The sequence below is a fragment of the Scyliorhinus canicula genome, chromosome 1, assembly GCF_902713615.1.
Source record: "Scyliorhinus canicula chromosome 1, sScyCan1.1, whole genome shotgun sequence".
NCBI classification, from domain to species: Eukaryota; Metazoa; Chordata; class Chondrichthyes; order Carcharhiniformes; family Scyliorhinidae; genus Scyliorhinus; species Scyliorhinus canicula.
In genome coordinates this window covers 288,237,989-288,259,113 of record NC_052146.1, presented here as the reverse complement: position 1 = coordinate 288,259,113, position 21,125 = coordinate 288,237,989, and the positions used below count along the sequence as shown (strand labels likewise).

The 21,125-nt window shown below is 49.5% G+C and overlaps 1 protein-coding gene across 7 annotated transcripts in view; it reads right to left on the bottom strand.

Moving 5' to 3' along the window:
- ltbp1 (latent transforming growth factor beta binding protein 1) overlaps positions 1–21,125 on the bottom strand; it is a 424,359-nt gene that overhangs the window by 18,724 nt on the left and 384,510 nt on the right. The gene's annotated exons all lie outside the window — the stretch shown is intronic.

The window sequence follows — 21,125 nt, the reverse complement described above, 5'->3', positions numbered from 1 at the left end:
CTGTCTAACATGGTACATCAAGTGCCAGCGAACAACTGTGGCCCCGACACAGGAAGAGAAGACGGTCATTTAGTCCCTCGATCCGGTTCGATGAGGCCGTGGGTGATCCGTGATCTTTTTTTAATTAAAGGGGAATTTAGCGTGGCCAATTCACCTACCCGGCACGTCCTTGGATTGTGGGGCTGAGAGCCACGCAGACACGGGGAGAATGTGCAAACCCCACAGAGACAGTGACCCGGAACCGGAAGCGAACCCGGGTCCTCGGCACCGTGAGGCAGCAGTGCTAACCGTTACGCCACCGTGCTGCCGCTGGGTGATCCGCGATCTAACGCCATGTACCTGAATTGGCTGGACAGCTGGTTCGTGATGCACAGCGAGTCCAACAGCGCGGGTTCAATCCCCGTACCGGCTGAGGTTATTCATGAAGGCCGCGCCTTCTCAACCTTACCCCTCGCCCAAGGTGTGGTGACCCTCAGGTTAGATCACCACCAGTCAGCTCTCTATCTCATCTGAGACAATGGCGACTTTACCTGCCTTTGCCCCATGTCTCTGAATGGCCCGGACATATCCCACCATGGAGGGGCTCTCTGACATGGCGGAAATCCAGGGGATGGCGGGATATTGTAAGGTCCGCCCCCAGGCCCAGCATTTCCCACCTTCGCAGGGTGTGATTGGAGTGGGGCTGGGGTCCACGCATGCGGCATTTACAGAGACAGCTGGCCATTTAAATCACCAGCTGGGCCCATTGGGCAATGGGATTTTGAAAGAACAGGAATGCAGAATCCGGAGTGTGCAGATTAAAACAGGTAAGAGGAGCTGTGTGTTCAGATCGGCTCCTGGACCACCTTTCGGAGAGCGTACGGAACCCTTTGGGACATCACCTTCGTGTCTAAAAGTGTTCCTCAATTTCACCCCTGAAAAAAATCTGATTCAGTTTTTGGGTCGCATTCCGATTTATTGTTTAAGATGGGGAATAAACATTTTTTTCGAGTGGCTTGTGGGCTTGACTCAATAAACGTTCCGAAACGCTTCTGTACCACTTTCAAGAAAAAAAAAGAAGCACGGTGGGGGGGGGGGAGAAGACCGGTAATTATCAGAACCCAACTGTAAGTCAAATAAAGCAGCTGGTTAGAATAGAACGAGAAAGGACAGGAGCAGAATAAAGAAGCTGATCGAAAAGGAGAAGAGAAATTCAAAAATGAGAAGTGTTGGATGTGTTGAATGGTTTGACATGTGTACAGTAAATAAATAGATCCCCCCCCCCCCCCCCCCCCCCCCCCGCACTCCCCCTCAATCACCTGCCAAACATAATGTGTAGGCAAGAAATGCCTAAAGGCTGAACTCAAATCTCCAACCTATCCATTCATGCAGCTTCAACAGGTTATCTAAACCACTCGATACTGGCTGGCACTGCAGGGTACGGTTCCCATAATCACAAATCAGTCTCTTGTTATTATCTCTTGTTACAAGTTCCATATCACTGATCCTCCCGCAGACCTTCTCCAAGTGTGCTCCCCACCCACTCGGCAAGTTTGTTACCTGTCCTGGTGGGATCAAATCCTAATTTCCTAATTCATGAATTTCGCCAACCCCGATTCAGTTCTAATACCTCCCCCGCTCCCCGCTTTTCTGAAACTGTTCTGCATTGACTGCAGTTTAGCTGGGGCTCCCTGATGCCGGACTCGGTCAAATGCTGCCTTGATGTCAAGGGCAGTCACTCTCACCTCACCTCTGGCAATCAGCTCTTTTGTCCACGTTTGAACCAAGGTTGTAATGAGGTCAGGAGCTGACCCTGGCGGATCCCAAACTGAGCGTCCGTGAGCAGGTTATTGCTGAGTAAGTGCCGCTTGATAGCACTGTTGCTGATTCCTTGCATCACTTTGCTGATGATGGAGAGTAGACTGATAGGGCGGTAATTGGTTGGGTTGGGTTTGTCCTGTTTCTTGTGTCCAGGCCACTCCTGGGCAATTTTCCACATTGCCGGGTAGATGCCAGTCTTGTAGCTGTACTGGAACAGCTTGGCTAGGGGTGCGGCAAGTTCTGGAGCACAAGTCTTCAGTGCTATTGCCAGGGGCCATAGCCTTTGCAGTATCCAGTGCCTTCAGCCATTTCTTGATATCATGTGGAGTGAATCGTATTGGCTAAAGACTGTGATGCTGGGGACCTCCGGAGGAGACCAAGATGGATCATCCATTCGGCACTTCTGGCTGAAGATTGTTGCGAATGCCTCAGCTTTGTCATTTGCACATTCGTGCTGGGCTCCTCCATCATTGAGGATGGGAATATTTGTGGAGCCTCCTCCTCCAGTGAGTTGTTTATTTGTCCACCACCATTCAGGGTTGGATATGGCAGGACTGCAAAGCTTAGATCTGATGCATTGGTTGTGGAATTGCTTAGCTCTGTCTATTACTTGCTGTTTATGCTGTTTGGCACACACACAGTCCTGTGTTGCAGCTTCACCAGGTTGACACCTCATGTTCCTGGCATGCTCTTCTGCACTCTTCATTGAACCAGGGTTGATCCCCTGGCTTGGTGATAATGGTAGAGTGGGGGATATGCCAGGCCATGAGGTTGCAGATTGTAGTTGAAACAATTCTTCTGCTGCTGATGGCCCACAGCGCCTCATGGATGCCCAGTCCTGAGTTGCTAGATCTGTTCGAAGTCTATCCCATTTAGTACGGTGGCAGTGCCACACAACACAATGGCGGGTATCCTCAGTGTGAAGATGGGGCTTTATCTCCACAAGGACTGTGCGGTGGTCACTTCTACTGATACTGTCATGGACAGATGCATCTGCAGCAGGCAGATTGGTGAGGATGAGGTCAAGTATGTTTTTCCCTCTTGTTGGTTCCTCAGTACTTGCTGCAGTCCCAGTCTAGCAGCTATGTCCTTCAGGACTCAGCCAGCTCGGTCTGTGGTGGTAGTACTGAGCCACTCTTGGTGATGGACATTGAAGTCCCCACCCAGAGCAAATTCTGTGCCCTTGCCACCCTCAGTGCTTCCTCCAAGTGGTGTTCAACATGGAGGAGTACCGATTGATCAGCTGATGGTGGCCGGTACGTGGTAATCAGCAGGAGGTTTCCTTGCCCGTGTTTAACCTGAAGCCATGAGACTTCATGGGGTCCAGAGTCGATGTTGAGGACTCCCAGGGCAACTCCCTCCAGACTGTATACTACTGTGCTGCCACCTCTGCTGGGTCTGTCCTGCCAGTGAGACAGGACATACTCAGCAATGTGCTGTTTGGGATATTATTTATAAGGTATGCTTCTGTGACTATGACTATGTCAGGCTGTTGTTAAATTAGTTTATGAGATAGCTCTTCCAACTTTGGCACAAGTCCCCAGATGTTAGTAAGGACGACTTTGCAGGGCTGAGTTTGCTGTTGTCGTTTCCGGTGCCTGGTTCGATGCCAGGTGGTCCGTCTGGTTTCATTCCTTTTTTGTGTTTTTGTAGCGGTTGAATACAATTGAGTGGCTTGCTGGGCCACTGAGAGGGGCATTTAAGAGTCAACCAGATTGCTGTGGGTCTGGAGTCACATGTAGGCCAGACCAGGTATGGATGGCAGATTTCCTTCTCTAAAGAGTTTTCTAAGGCCACCCCAGAGGATGGTTAGAAGTGAACCATATCTGTATTGGAACTGAAGTCACTCCGGTCCAATTGATTCAGCGTCACCATTTTACAGACGTCAGTTTATATTTTATTCCTAGATATTTTTTTTCAAAGCTTGAATTCAATTCTTAAACTGAATGAGGTGGGATTTGAACTTTTGCTCTCTGGATTATTAATCCAGGCCTTGTTATCTCTCATTTGGCTTCACTTGTATATTTTATTCCATCGGGCTGTGAATCACCTCAGGATATTTTTTGATGCTAAAGGCAGTGTGTCATTTCCAGTTATAATTGAGATAGAAATAAAATAAAATGTGTGGTTAAACAGCTGCACCTGGCATTCACACCTCAACAATGCTCATTGCCAGGAGTGTTATTGGTGTCCAGAGTTGCAACGGGCAGAATGGGGCAGCTTTGGATGATTTAAATCTTCAGAAGCAAACTGAATTGTTTGCACAGCAATTCTATCGTCCCCTCTTTGACTCCGTTGAGGTTGCTTAACACACGTTGCTGCCCCCGCAAACCCGACAGCATCACCCCCCCCAAAACCCTGCAGCCCCCGCGACACCCTGCAGCATCACCCACCCGAAACCCTGCAGCCCCCCAACACCCTGCAGCCCCCTCAAACCCTGCAGCCCCCCCGACACCCTGCAGCCCCCCCGACACCCTGCAGCCTCCCCCAAAACCCAGCAGCCTTCCCCCAAACCCTGCAGCCCCCCAAAACCCAGCAGCCTTCCCCCAAACCCTGCAGCCACCCTGAAACCCTGCAGCCCCCCCAAACCCTGCAGCCCCCCTGAAACCCTGCAGCCCCCCCAAAACCCAGAAGCCTTCCCCCAAACCCTGCAGCCCCCCTGAAACCCTGCAGCCCCCCTGAAACCCTGCAGCCCCCCTGAAACCCTGCAGCCCCCCCAAAACCCAGCAGCCTTCCCCAAAACCCTGCAGCCCCCCGAAACCCTGCAGCCCTCCCAAAACCCTGCAGTCCCTCCAAAACCCAGCAGCCTTCCCCAAAACCCTGCAGCCCCCCCGAAACCCTGCAGCCCCCCCAAACCCAGCAGCCTCCCCAAAACCCTGCAGCCCCAAGAAACCCTGCAGCCCCCCAAAACCATGCAGCCCCCCAAAACCCTGCAGTCCCCCAAAACCCTGCAGCCCCCCCCAAACCCTGCAGCCCCCCCGAAACCCTGCAGCCCCCCCAAACCCTGCAGCCTCCCAAACCCTGCAGCACCCCCGAAACCCTGCAGCCCTCCAAACCCTGGAGCCCCCTGAAACCCTGCAGCCCCCCCAAACCCTGCAGCACCCCCGAAACCCTGCAGCCCTCCAAACCCTGGAGCCCCCTGAAACCCTGCAGCCCCCCGAAACCCAGCATTATTGTCGCTCCCAAACCCCGCAACATTGACCTCCCAAACCCCGCAGCATTGACCTCCCAAACCCCGCAGCATTGACCTCCCAAACCCCGCAGCATTGACCTCCCAAATCTTGCAGCATTAACCTCCCAAACCCCCCAGCATTGACCTCCCAAACCCCCGCAGCATTGACCTCCCAAACCCTCAGCGTTGACTTCCCAAACCCCGCAGCATTGACCTCCCAAACTCTCAGCATTGACCTCCCAAACCCTCAGCATTAACCTCCCAAACCCTCAGCATTGACCTCCCAAACCCTCAGCATTGACCTCCCAAACCCCGCAGCACTGACCTCCCAAACCCCACAGCATTGACCTCCCAAACCCTCAGCACTGACCTCCCAAACCCCGCAGCATTGACCTCCCAAACCCTCAGCATTGACTTCCCAAACCCTGCAGCATTGACCTCCCAAACCCTCAGCGTTGACTTCCCAAACCCCGCTGCATTGACCTCCCAAACCCTCAGCATTCACCTCCCAAACCCTGCAGCATTGACCTCCCAAACCCTCAGCATTGACCTCCCAAACCCTCAGAATTGACTTCCCATACCCTGCAGCATTGACCTCCCAAAACCTCAGCGTTGACTTCCCAAACCCCGCAGCATTGACCTCCCAAACCCTCAGCATTGACCACCCAAACCCCGAAGCATTTACTTCCCAAACCCTCAGCATTGACCTCCCAAACCCTCAGCATTGACCTCCCAAACCCTCAGCATTGACCTCCCAAACCCTGCAGCATCAACCCTATAAAGCCTGCAGCATCACCTATAAAGCCTGCAGCATCAACCCTATAAAGCCTGCAGCATCAACCCTATAAAACCTGCAGCGTCAACCCTATAAAACCTGCAGCGTCAACCCTATAAAACCTGCAGCTTCAGCCCTATAAAGCCTGCAGCATCAGCCCTATAAAGCCTGCAGCATCAACCCTATAAAGCCTGCAGCTCAACCCTATAAAGCCTGCAGCATCAACCCTATAAAGCCTGCAGCATCAGCCCTATAAAGCCTGCAGCATCAACCCTATAAAGCCTGCAGCATCAGCCCTATAAAGCCTGCAGCATCAACCCTATAAAGCCTGCAGCATCAATCCTATAAAACCTGCAGCATCAACCCTATAAAGCCTGCAGCATCAACCCTATAAAGCCTGCAGCATCAACCCTATAGAGTCTGCAGCATGAACCCTATAAACCTGCAGCATCAACCCTATAAAACCTGCAGCGTCAACCCTATAAAACCTGCAGCGTCAACCCTATAAAGCCTGCAGCATCAACCCTAGAAAAGCCTGCAGCATCAACCCTATAAAGCCTGCAGCATCAGCCCTATAAAGCCTGCTGCATCAACCCTATAAAGCCTGCATCAACCCTATAAAGCCTGCAGCATCAACCCTATAAAGCCTGCAGCATCAGCCCTATAAAGCCTGCAGCGTCAACCCTATAAAGCCTGCTGCATCAATAAACCCTGCAGCATCAGCCCTATAAAGCCTGCAGCATCAGCCCTATAAAGCCTGCAGCATCAACCCTATAAAGCCTGCAGCATCAGCCCTATAAAGCCTGCAGCATCAGCCCTATAAAGCCTGCAGCATCAGCCCTATAAAGCCTGCAGCATCAACCCTATAAAGCCTGCAGCATCAACCCTATAAAGCCTGCAGCATCAACCCTATAGAGTCTGCAGCATGAACCCTATAAACCCTGCAGCGTCAACCCTATAAAGCCTGCAGCATCAACCCTATAAAGCCTGCAGCATCAACCCTATAAAGCCTGCAGCATCAACCCTATAATGCCTGCAGCATCAACCCTATAAACCTGCAGCATCAACCCTATAAAACCTGCAGCATCAACCCTATAACGCCTGCAGCATCAACCCTATAAAACCTGCAGCATCAACCCTATAAAACCTGCAGCATCAACCCTATAAAGCCTGCAGCATCAACCCTATAAAGCCTTCAGCATCAACCCTATAACGCCTGCAGCATCAACCCTATAAAACCTGCAGCATCAACCCTATAAAACCTGCAGCATCAACCCTATAAAACCTGCAGCATCAGCCCTATAAAGCCTGCAGCATCAACCCTATAAAGCCTGCAGCATCAACCCTATAAAACCTGCAGCTTCAGCCCTATAAAGCCTGCAGCATCAGCCCTATAAACCTGCAGCATCAACCCTATAAACCTGCAGCATCAGCCCTATAAACCCTGCAGCATCAACCCTATAAAGCCTGCAGCATCAACCCTATAAAGCCTGCTGCATCAATAAACCCTGCAGCATCAACCCTATAAAACCTGCAGCATCAACCCTATAAAGCCTGCAGCATCAACCCTATAAAGCCTGCAGCATGAACCCTATAAAGCCTGCAGCATCAACCCTATAAAGCATGCAGCATCAGCCCTATAAAGCCTGCAGCATCAACCCTTTAAAGCCTGCAGCATCAATAAAACCTGCAGCATCAACCCTATAAAGCCTGCAGCATCAGCCCTATAAAGCCTACAGCATCAACCCTATAAAGCCTGCAGCATCAGCCCTATAAAACCTGCAGCATCAACCCTATAAAGCCTGCAGCATCAGCCCTATAAAGCCTACAGCATCAACCCTATAAAGCCAGCAGCATCAGCCCTATAAAGCCTACAGCATCAACCCTATAAAGCCTGCAGCTCAACCCTATAACGCCTGCAGCATCAACCCTATAAAACCTGCAGCATCAACCCTATAAACCTGCAGCATCAACCCTATAAAGCCTGCAGCATCAACCCTATAAAGCCTGCAGCATCAACCCTATAAAGCCTGCAGCATCAACCCTATAAAGCCTGCAGCATCAACCCTATAAACCCTGCAGCATCAACCCTATAAAACCTGCAGCATCAACCCTATAAAGCCTGCAGCATCAACCCTATAAAGCCTGCAGCATCAGCCCTATAAAGCCTGCAGCATCAACCCTATAAAGCCTGCAGCATCAACCCTATAAAACCTGCAGCATCAACCCTATAAACCTGCAGCATCAACCCTATAAAGCCTGCAGCATCAACCCTATAAAACCTGCAGCATCAACCCTATAAAACCTGCAGCATCAACCCTATAAAGCCTGCAGCATCAACCCTATAAACCCTGCAGCATCAACCCTATAAAACCTGCAGCATCAACCCTATAAAGCCTGCAGCATCAGCCCTATAAAGCCTGCAGCATCAACCCTATAAACCCTGCAGCTTCAACCCTATAAACCCTGCAGCTCAACCCTATAAAACCTGCAGCATCAGCCCTATAAACCTGCAGCATCAACCCTATAAAACCTGCAGCATCAACCCTATTAAGCCTTCAGCATCAACCCTATAAAGCCTGCAGCATCAGCCCTATAAAGCCAGCAGCATCAACCCTATAAACCTGCAGCATCAACCCTATAAAGCCTGCAGCATCAACCCTATAAAGCCTGCAGCATCAACCCTATAAAGCCAGCAGCATCAACCCTATAAAGCCTGTAGCATCAGCCCTATAAAGCCTGCAGCATCAACCCTATAAAGCCTGCAGCATCAACCCTATAAAACCTGCAGCATCAGCCCTATAAAACCTGCAGCATCAACCCTATAAAGCCTGCAGCATCAACCCTATAAAGCCTGCAGCATCAACCCTATAAAGCCTGCAGCATCAACCCTATAAAGCCTGCAGCGTCAACCCTATAAAGCCTGCAGCATCAGCCCTATAAAGCCTGCAGCTCAACCCTATAAAGCCTGCAGCATCAACCCTATAAACCTGCAGCATCAACCCTATAAACCTGCAGCATCAGCCCAATAAAACCAGCAACATCAGCCCTATAAAGCCTGCAGCATCAACCCTATAAAGCCTGCAGCATCAGCCCTATAAACCCTGCAGCATCAACCCTATAAAACCTGCAGCATCAGCCCTATAAAGCCTGCAGCATCAACCCTATAAAGCCTGCAGCATCAGCCCTATAAAGCCTGCAGCATCAACCCTATAAACCCTGCAGCTTCAACCCTATAAACCCTGCAGCTCAACCCTATAAAACCTGCAGCATCAGCCCTATAAACCTGCAGCATCAACCCTATAAAACCTGCAGCATCAACCCTATTAAGCCTTCAGCATCAACCCTATAAAGCCTGCAGCATCAGCCCTATAAAGCCAGCAGCATCAACCCTATAAACCTGCAGCGTCAACCCTATAAAGCCTGCAGCATCAGCCCTATAAAGCCTGCAGCTCAACCCTATAAAGCCTGCAGCATCAACCCTATAAACCTGCAGCATCAACCCTATAAACCTGCAGCATCAGCCCAATAAAACCAGCAACATCAGCCCTATAAAGCCTGCAGCATCAACCCTATAAAGCCTGCAGCATCAGCCCTATAAACCCTGCAGCATCAACCCTATAAAACCTGCAGCATCAACCCTATTAAGCCTTCAGCATCAACCCTATAAAGCCTGCAGCATCAGCCCTATAAAGCCAGCAGCATCAACCCTATAAACCTGCAGCATCAACCCTATAAAGCCTGCAGCATCAACCCTATAAAGCCTGCAGCATCAACCCTATAAAGCCAGCAGCATCAACCCTATAAAGCCTGCAGCATCAGCCCTATAAAGCCTGCAGCATCAGCCCTATAAAGCCTGCAGCATCAACCCTATAAAGCCTGCAGCATCAACCCTATAAAACCTGCAGCATCAGCCCTATAAAACCTGCAGCATCAACCCTATAAAGCCTGCAGCATCAACCCTATAAAGCCTGCAGCATCAACCCTATAAAGCCTGCAGCGTCAACCCTATAAAGCCTGCAGCATCAGCCCTATAAAGCCTGCAGCTCAACCCTATAAAGCCTGCAGCATCAGCCCTATAAAGCCTGCAGCATCAACCCTATAGAGTCTGCAGCATGAACCCTATAAAACCCGCAGCACCAACCCTATAAAACCTGCAGCGTCAACCCTATAAACCTGCAGCATCAACCCTATAAACCTGCAGCATCAACCCTATAAAGCCTGCAGCGTCAACCCTATAAAGCCTGCAGCTCAACCCTATAAAGCCTGCAGCATCAACCCTATAAAACCTGCAGCTTTTGCCCTATAAAACCTGCAGCATCAACCCTATAAAACCTGCAGCTTTTGCCCTATAAATCTGTCTTTTTCAAACCTGCGGGTGGATCTCGGGCGGGTGTCAGGAGGGTTGCGGTATGGTCGGTAGCGGTGTTGCTGATCACGGGAAGAAGTGCCCAACGTCCGCAACCAGCTTTTAAAATGCCAGCCACAACTGACTGAACGGCGGTGTCCAGGGCACGCGTGCCCCCTCAGCCGGATGGAGCAGTGTGCAGGTCCGGAGCCCAGGGGGGCAGTCTGGCTCCTCAAGACATCTGCCCCAGGAGTGAATTTTTTTTTCAATCGATGGAGCCGTCTCGCCAGAAGTGGTGAGAGAGAGCAGGTGTTTGCCCGGTACACTGACGTCACGTGCTCTGGGCGCAAAATTACTGAGGAGAGCAAGCAACAGTACTGCGTGAAGAACTGAAGATGGATCTTTTTGGCCGATGGAAGAGAGGCACAGAGACACAAATCTACAACTGAATCTGCTGGAGAGAGCTTCGCAGGAGAGTCCACAGTAGGACAAAGCAGTGCTGGTGTGAGCTCCAGGACTCTGATCAATAACCCATACAGAAATGTAACATTGAATGGCAAAGCAAGTGAGATCGTGAGGACCAAGCAGGTTCACCTGTCGCATTAAAGCGAAAATGGTGGATCCCGAAGGTTGGCCGGTTGGTGAAAATGAGTCCCCAGGAAAAAGTTTGAAGAACACTACTATCAAGGCTGCTGAATCAGCCCTCCAAACCATGCTGAAGGAGGCCCTCCAACGCCAACTCAAACCTGCTGAATCAGCCCTCCAAACCATGCTGTAGGGGCCCTCCAACGCCAACTCAAACCTGCTGAATCAGCCCTCCAAACCATGCTGTAGGGGCCCTCCAACGCCAACTCAAACCTGCTGAATCAGCCCTCCAAACCATGCTGTAGGGGCCCTCCAACGCCAACTCAAACCTGCTGAATCAGCCCTCCAAACCATGCTGTAGGGGCCCTCCAACGCCAACTCAAACCTGCTGAATCAGCCCTCCAAACCATGCTGAAGGAGGCCCTCCAACGCCAACTCAAACCTGCTGAATCAGCCCTCCAAACCATGCTGAAGGAGGCCCTCCAACGCCAACTCAAACCTGCTGAATCAGCCCTCCAAACCATGCTGAAGGAGGCCCTCCAACGCCAACTGAAACCTGCTGAATCAGCCCTCCAAACCATGCTGAAGGAGGCCCTCCAACACCAACTCAAACCTGCTGAATCAGCCCTCCAAACCATGCTGAAGGAGGCCCTCCAACACCAACTCAAACCTGCTGAATCAGCCCTCCAAACCATGCTGAAGGAGGCCCTCCAACACCAACTCAAACCTGCTGAATCAGCCCTCCAAACCATGCTGAAGGAGGCCCTTCAACACCAACTCAAACCTGCTGCATCAGCCCTCCAAACCATGCTGAAGGAGGCCCTCCAACGCCAACTCAAACCTGCTGCATCAGCCCTCCAAACCATGCTGAAGGAGGCCCTCCAACGCCAACTCAAACCTGCTGCATCAGCCCTCCAAACCATGCTGAAGGAGGCCCTCCAACGCCAACTCAAACCTGCTGAATCAGCCCTCCAAATCCTCTCCCACCAACTCTTCCCAGCAGCTGACAAGCAGAGTTTGAGACAGCAGAAAATATCAACTGAATAGAGGAGAGAAATAAAAGGAACAGAGGGGCAGAAGGCAGAGAACAGGTTATAATTACAAGCTTGGATTTAAAAAAAAAAATCCAGTATACTGACGGCCAAACAGTATGGAAACAATTTAAAAGCTCCCATTCTCATTATGCTCATAGTTGTCAGTGTGCGAAAGGAGGGGCTGAAAATACATTGGAGGGGGGGGGGGGGGGGGGGTGCATTAAAAACAAATCTGATCACAATGACAGTATTGTAATATCTAAGAATCAATTTGGAGATTGCAATACAATTTTTGCAGCAATGAGTCCAATTCACATGTTTCACTCACTCAGGCATTTCCGTTAATTGTGCTTGATGCCAATGTGATTTTTCTGTTTGCTAAAGTTTCCCCAGAAACTGCATCAAACAAATCGAGAAAGGAATCTTTAGCAATGAAGGACCATATTTGGGTCAATCCTTGTCTGCCACTTCAGGCGCCACATTTATGAGGATACGATGAAACGCTCGAGAACTCTGAAACCAACTTGCTATCTATGGAGGAGCAGACAACGCCGGCGAGAATCCGAAAGGATTCTGCCAAAGCAGACTGCTTGCGCAACGCTGCCAGAAAGCTGCCTCCCCGTCTGCTTTCCCTCGGATTGGAAGAGAACTCTGCAATGTAGACGAGACGGAGCAGGTAGGCACTCAGCCATGGGCAGTGTTCCTCACTACGTACGCATTATTGGAATTTTTCTCCTGTACAGTTGGTGGCAGATCTAAAATGACTTAAAATACCTCCACCTCTTCCTTTCCCTGGATCCCTTTCGGCCTCAAACTCCTGGATTCCTGCCTGGGCCTAAAACACTCCCATGCAACTCCGTCTTCATTTTAAAATACCGGAATTGATTCTTTATACTTGTGGGTGCAGCATTCACATGTCTGAACACTAATATTTGCACGGGAGGGGGTGGGTCAGGAGGGGGGGGGGGGGATATTTTGAGATCAACCACCTTATTTGCCTTTAATCCGAGTAACAAAAGCAAACTGGCCTAACTGTGCATCAGCTGCTGCAAACAGCGGCAGTCGATGCTCAAGACCAAAGGAGGAAACCATACAGGCCCTCAAGCCTGCTCTGCCATGCAACGCCATCATGGCCGATCTTTGAGCCTCGTCTCCATTTCCCCGCCCGCTCCCCATATCCCTCGATCCCCCGAGAGGGGGAACAGCCCCTTTATTTCAAGCACATCTTCAATGATCATATCATAGAATTTACAGTGCAGAAGGAGGCCACTCGGCCCATCGAGTCTGCACTGGCTCTTGGAAAGAGCACCCTACACGAGGTCAACACCTCCACCCTATCCCCATAACCCAGTAACCCCACCCAACACTGACGGCAATTTTGGACACTAAGGGCAATTTATCATGGCCAATCCACCTAACCTGCACATCTTTGGACTGTGGGAGGAAACCGGGGGACCCGGAGGAAACCCACGCACACACGGGGAGGATGTGCAGACTCCGCACAGACAGTGACCCAAGGCGGATGACCCAAGGCCCCTGATGGAACATGCTCAACCCTCCGAGTTAGAGAATTTCAGAAGATTCCTTCTGCGAGGGCCTCGAAGAATCCAGCATGAGTTTGTAGAACCGAAAGAAATAACTTTATTTGCAATTACATATATACAATAGCAGCAGTACTCCATCACTGCTCACTCCTCTCTAGCTGGTTCCACACTGGCCAGCTCTATTTATGCAGGAGACTGCTAATGAATTCTCTCCCCCCCCCCCCCCCCCCCCCCTCATTGGGGAAGCTCATACTCACTAAGGACTGTGGGATTGCCATTAGTCCCCACCATTAGGCAGGTTATAACAATTCTCTAACCCTTCAAGTGAAGAAATTTCTCCTCATCTCAGTCCTAAATGTTCGACCCCCTGTGACCGTGCCCCCACCCCACCATGTTCTAGAGTCCCCAGTCAGGGGAAACAACCGGTTGGTGTCTACTGTTGTGTTCTGTGTTGTAACCATTGTAATGACGTACACACAACATATAGTTTGTTTAACTATAAAGCTGGTTTATTAATAAATATGTGGGAAATATAACTAAGGAACTACTACACAGATGATGGCTACTAAATAAATTCAGTGAATTCTCCTGGAGCTACTTAAAATGTGACTAGCCTCTTGTACGTCTTACTGCCAACTGGTGGGTGTGTTATGTCACATGATTGATATCTATCGCCACCAGCTGGTTAGAGGTCGCATTATCACATCCCCCTCTTTTGTATTCAAATATAACTGTGATTTACAAAACATGATCCGCATTGTCATTTTACACATGTCATATATACAGATGCACCTGCGCTTCCCACAACATGATATCCCTGGAACGTGTCCCTGGTGCATCGGGTCTGCGGCCCTTGGAAAGAATACCCTACCCAAGCCCACACCTCCACCCTATACCCGTAACGCAGTAACGCCACCTTTCTTTTGGACACTAAGAGCAATTTAGCATCACCAATCCACCTAACCCTGCATATCGTTGGACTGTGGGAAGAAACTGGAGCACCCAGAAGAAACCCACACACACACACGGGGAGAACGTGCAGACACCGCACAGACAGTGACCCAAGCCGGGAATCGAACCTGGGACCCTGAATCCGTGAAGCAACAGTGTTAACCACTGTGCTATCGTGCTGTCTATTTATGACGACATCGCCCCGTTGATCTTCTGAACTTCTGTCTGCTGCTCGATGTCGCTTCAACTTCCGGAAGACCGGTTTTCCGGCAGGTCTGTTTGACCATTTGACGCGATGCGTCCGTAAAACCGGTTTTCTTGCAAGTCTCTTTTTACCGCGATGCTTCTTGCTGCGTTGCCGTGTGCTTTCTTGCCTGTTGCCCACGTTGCCAATGCCTTTCTCTTCAGTACCGCGGGTGTGACCCACGCTATCCTCCACTTTCCTTCTCTTCTTCCTTTTCATGGGAAGGATCTTTTGAACGCACTTCTTTTTCTTTTTTGCTTTGGTGGCCCCCGTCATGTTGCTGGACTGCGCCACGGGACTATTTGCTTGTGGATCGTCTGCTGTGCAGGCTGACCCTGGTTCTTCCTCCACCATAGCTGCTTTCGGTTCCTTAGCTGGACCCATGAGTTTTGTTTGATCCATGGTTGTGTCCACACGCTGAGTTGCATGCCCATCGCCCGGTGAAACATTCAGTGTCGGTGCACTTTTGGATGACTGTACGGTTGCAGCCAAGTCTGCAACTTCAGGAGCAGACTGCAAACCCTCGCACTCAGGTGTCTGGGTTGGATCAACGCCCTCAACATTGGGTGCTGTTCATTCATTTTGTGTTTCAGTCCCAATTGGTGGCTCATCCTCACTTGATATGACGATGTATGGGTCGTCTTTTGCTGAAGAGCCGGTTGGTGGCTCATCCTCATCTGATAGCATTATATATGTTTTGACTGTCGTTGTTGAACTGCACGCAGATGTATACATCTGCTATTTTAGCATGCCTCTCGGTGATGTGGCTGTGAGTATTGAGGAGTCCGCTGCAGGAACCATTTTGTGTGCAGGAGATGATTCACCATACGCCCTTGGAGCCAGTTTCTCCAGAACGAGGACTATTTCTTCAGAGATCACGTTTTTTTATTGAACTGTGTCACAGCGGTGATGGTGCTGACGTCTCGTTCCAGATTGGCACCTAATTGTTTTAGGTTGAGCACACTGATCTGCTGTGCGACCAGTTCACTCGCATGGCAGATCTTGATAGCATTTGCTAATCTCAGGTCTTTTCCCGTAATAATCTCTCACGTACTTTATCATTCGATATTCCAAACACTATGTGGTCATGGATCATTGACAACTTCAGAGTACTAAAATTGCACGACTGCACCTTCAGCCGCAAGTCAGTTACAAAGCTATCAAAAGATTTGCCTATTTTTTGGGTAGGCGTATGAAATATGTAACGTTTAAATGTTTTGTTTTCCTTCGGAGAGCAATGCCGATTGAAATACTTTATCACCTCATCGTAGCTCTTACTTTCCTCTTCACTGTCAAAGGTGAAGGTATTGTATATTTCTATTGCTTGAGGACCTGCGACCATGAGCAGTAACGCAATACGCTTCTCCTCAGGCTGTGCCTGCAGGCCAAGGGCTGCAACATAGTGTCTAAATTGCTGCTTGAACACACGCCATTTTTCATCTACGTTACCCAAAACCTGAAGCTGGTGGGGTGCCTTCAAACCTTCCATCTCTAACTTCATCATCATTTATTGCGTTGAGTAGTATATGGGCATAGTTCACCATTCGGTGGAAGAATCTTCTCTTTTCATTCATCAGCCTATTTCACCCCGCCTTCTCCATTGTTATCTTTAAGTATTTTGCACTCCGAGTACCATGTTGTGTTCTGTGCTGTAACCGTTGTAGTGATGTACACAGAACATATAGTTATTTCACTATAAATACGATTTATTAATAAACACATGGAAAAAGGTAACTAAGGAACTACTATACAGATGATGGCTACTAAGTGAATATCAATGAATTCTCCTGGAGCTACTCTATACGCGACTATCTTCTTGTACGTCTTACTACCAACTACCAGGTGTGCTGACTCACATGATGGATCTTTATCGCCACCAGCTGGTTGAAGGTCGCATTACTAACTATATGCAGAACTGTGCGCAGGCATATCACCCCACCTACCCTGTCAAGCTCCTCCAGAATCCTGTCTGTTTCAATGAGGTCACCCCTAATTCTTCTAAACTTCGGAGAACGGCAATTCTCACCACCAGGGCCTGAATTCTCCAGTCATCGGGATTCTCTTTTCCCGCTAACAGCATACCAGCCGGATTCTCGATGGCGTGAGGTGGCGTCAATGGGAAATCCCATAAACAAGCGGCAGGAAGAGAGAATCCCGGCTCCAGCGAATGACACGCCGCCGAGAAATACCGACATGGGGGAGGCGACCGGAGATTAGGGGCTTAGATATGATGACTGGGTTCAGCGATCGGTTGTTCTGAGGTGAAATCAAAAAAAGAATTGATCTAAACTCACAGAAGAACAAACAGTGAAACTGCTTGAAATGGATTGAACGATAATGTACTTCCCGCAAATCTGTTTTTGCCAAATGACATCCAGTGTGGAAAATAGATGGACTCCCACTCCGCTCCGAGCCTTTAATTATTCCCTTTACCCTCAATTTAGCAGTTCGATTCACTTCCCTGTCAGCTATTGCTCAAGTATGCAAGCACGGTCTGGTGCTATCTTCTGACCCTGGTTCTTGACGTCCCTATCCATGGATCCAGACATCTGCATATCTAGTCACAGTTGTGCAGCTTTGAGACAATACGTCGAGTTTAAACATGAGCAGAGCATGTCAAGGGCAGCACGGTAGCATTGTGAATAGCACAATGGCTTCACAGCTCCAGGGTCCCAGGTTCAATTCCGGCTTGGATCACCGTCTGTGCGGAGTCTGCACATCCTCCCCGTGTGTGCGTGGGTTTCCTCCGGGTGCTCCGGTTTCCTCCCACAGTCCAAAGATGTGCAGGTTAGGTGGATTGGCCATGATAAAATTGCCCTTAGTGTCCAAAATTTCCATTAGTGTTGGGTGGGGTTACTGGGTTATTGGGATAAGGTGGAGGTGTTGACCTTGGGTAGGGTGCTCTTTCCAAGAGCCGATGTTGATTCGATGGACCGAATGGCCTCCTTCTGCACTGTAAACTCTATGATCTAAGTCTTACATTATCCGTGTCCTCCAAACATAAACGCAAGGGAGTACTGACCAAAACTGCGACTTGTAAAAAATTAGTAAGAAAGCAATGATTGACCAAATTTTTAACATTTAAATGAGGCGATCTGCTTCCGACCAAGAAGGCGATGGTGGTCATTTCCGCACCCTTCTCAGTTAGGACCAGGCAACACGCACAGGCCTCGTCAGCACGCCAGCACCCCATGACAGAATTATCAAGCATTAGACTCCTCAATAGTTTCCGGATTAAGGAAAGATAAAACGGGAATCTGGAGTTTAAAACAGAAAATCCTGGAAATAATCCACAGGTTGATCAGCCTCAGCACAAGGTGGGTTAATGCTCTGGGGGCGGATCTGAGGAGGGGTTATGACAAGAAATGCTCTGGCGTTCCAGCACTTTGCGTTTTCCCTAAAAAAGGAACTGTTTTCATCAGTTTTCCAGGAAAGATTGATTGCATTTCCTGTTTAAACACGAAGGTGCTGCTAACGTTCCAAGTGATAAATTGTTGGACCCGATGCATAATTTTCTGTTAGTCTCAGATGTGGCAAAAGTTGTAAAAAAAAAGCATTGAGGAAAGTTAACTGCATCAGCCCTGTGGTTTCGAGTCTCTGAGATCTGTCGGGAGTATAAAAGCAGCTGGCAGTGACAAAAGCTTTCCTGAGCCTTCTCAGCCACCGAGAATGTCCCCTTAAATAGGACAAATCTACACCCCCATGTCCCTGCTCTGCCTTAGGATCGTAGCGCACTGGCTGTCCATGCCGCAAGGTTTCAGTGACTGGGTTTCTAAACCACGTCACTGTGATGCTTTATATGTCTACCCTGCTGCTTTTGTCTGCACCAGCAGCGTGGAAAGGGCTGCTGCCTCACTGGAGGCAAGGCTTGCTGTAACCTCGCAGGTGGAAGAGGGCTGACACCTCACTGGAGGAAAATGGCACTGTAAAAGATCTCAAATGAAGGATCTTGACGTCCTTCACAGGAGCGATGATCAATCAAAGTTCTGACAGCGTGCCAGGAGATATCAGGATGGGTGAAACATCGTGGTCGAAGGGATAGATTTTAAGGAGGGTAGAGGGTAAAGAAGTGGAGTGTTTCAGGGAGTCATTTCCAGGGCTCAGAGGCAAAGCACATTAAGGCACATCCATTAATGACAGAACTATGAATTCTGGGAAGCAAACGTCCTCAATTAAGGGGCCTGCCAAGATAAATCGTTCCGTCACCTGTAGATTGATTGTCCATCTCATGGTCTTTTATACAGTTAACAGAGTGTAAGTATGCATGAGGTGATATATGTATCCCATAAAATTCCTCAAAATTCCACCAAAAATGCCTGAAAAAATGTCGCAGGAACATAGGAGCAGGAGTAGGCTGCACAGCCCATTGAGTCTGTTCCACCATTCAATATGATCATGGTTGATCGTGCACTTCAATTCTCTCCCCCCCCCCCCCCCCCCCCCCCCCCCAACCACACTACCCTCATATCCCGTTACATCATGTTCCTGGACATGGTGAGCGTCAGCGGGTCACGGCGTCCACTCACCAAAATTCTTGTCAGGCAACATCCAGAAATACAACTTTCTCTCTTACCACCTCCCCAATGCTCCTTCTCAACTCGTTCCCAATACTGAACTTAAATTCCCTTCTCCTGCATCTGTTGTGTTGCCTGTCAGATTCTGGGCCCATGTCCTCAGGGGACGATGTTATTGAGATGTCTGAGCACTGGATCTCAACGCAGCCAATAGGAATGGTGCTGCTGGATGTATCAATTTGGCCAAAAATCCTGTGGCTGATGGATCCGGCCTGCATGAAGGGTATCATGGCATCGTGATCACGTTACTCAACTAGTAATCCGCATGGTAGACAGTGGTTAACACTGTTGATTCACAGCGCCAGGGACCCGGGTTCGATTCCCGCCTTGTGCAGAGTCTGCATGTTCTCCCTGTGTCTGCGTGGGAGTCCTCCGGGTGCTCCGGTTTCCTCCCACAAGTCCCAAAAGATGAGCTTGTTAGGTGAATTGGACATTCTAAATTCTCCCTCCTTGTACCCGAACAGGCGCCGGAATGTGGCGACTTGGGGCTTTTCACAGTAACTTCATTGCAGTGTTAATGTAAGCCTACTTGTGACATTAATAAAGATTATTATTATTATTATTATTAAAAGGCCTGAACTCATAATGGCAAGAGTTCAAATCCCGCCATAGCAGTGGGGAAATTTAAATTCTCTTAAATAAATAATTTCTGGAATTAGAAAGTGAGGATTCATAATAGCGGACCACAAAACTGCCTCAATGTCATTAAAAAAAACCCAATAAGATCATTCATGTTAATCAGGGAAGGAAACCTACCACCATCACATACTCTGGCCTTCAAGTTATTCCAGGCTCGGAGGCAATGTGGGTGACCCTTGGAGTAGTATTTTGTGCTCCTGTTTTAAGGGGGGGGGGGGGGGGGGGGGGGGGGGAGAGCGGGATTGGCGGAGGGAGTAAGAAATCCCAAGGGAGTCCCAAAACATGGTTTATGTCGGCGTGAGTTCCCGTTCCGATTGTCCCTGCTAGAGGGCAGTGTCAGTATGCAGTGCCTGGGTGGGGGTAGGGGGGGTGAGGGGGGTGGTTGCTTATTGGAGGGTGCGGTGTTGAGGGTGGGGGAGATTTCTATTTTTAATTTCCTGTATCGGGGTTGCTCTTTAAAAAAGGCGCCCCGATCTTCAACAACCAAAGTCGCTGGCAGGGCCGGCTCACCAGAGTGGGACCTGCCCTTCATTTGTTTTTGGCTGTGTGCCGAGCAGTACGGCGGGGAAAGTCACCTTTGGGGCTTGCGGCTTCCTCGCCCCGCTGCACCGCTCTGCCTATTTTTGAGAAAATTCCGCCCTTAAACTTCCTTCTGAAACGGGCTCAGCACACGACACGGCTGTGTTCAAGAAGGCAGCTCACCACCGCCCCCTAAAGGGCAATGAGGTCCCAGCAATTACTTTCTTAAAGAACGCGAGGGAGTTTGGTGGGGGCGTGCAGTCAAGACATTTCCATCAGAAATAGGGGTCATAAAAATAAGACAGTGGCTAATAAATTCAACAGCGAATTCAGGAGAAACTACCTGACCAGAAAATGGTGATACTGTTGAGCTCACTGCCATACGGAGCAGTGGAGGAAAGTGGCACAGATGAATTCAAGGGGAAGTTAGATAAGCAGGTGAGGGAGAGAGGAGTAGAAGAATCGGGTTTGATGAAAAAGGGTGGGAAGGGGTTTGTGTGAAGCATAAATACCAGCTCGGGCCTGTTGGGCCGAACTGCCTATTGCTGAGGTGCAAATATTTTGTAGCTTGGAAACAACGCCTGTCCTTTCAGTGCCTCAGGCTGAGATCAGCTAACATGGACGAGAGAACAAACCAGGAGAGAATCTTCCTAATCTGCAGGGTTCCAGTCTTACACCTCAAGCTGAATTCATGACGATTATGCTTTTCTGTCTGGCTGGCCGCTGGGTTCCTGTTCAGTCTAGTAGTTGTTTTGGCAGAGTTACATTTGCTATAGAGACACGATGGCCAAACCACAACACACTGCTGTGCTTGGATCTTTGGTGGGTTCCTGCCTTTCACTTCGCCATCAATTACTTCAAACTTTAGGTGACATTGTATTTGGTTGGTCCACAGCCTTCAATGTAAAGTGTTTGGTTTGGCTTTGATAGTTAACTTTCC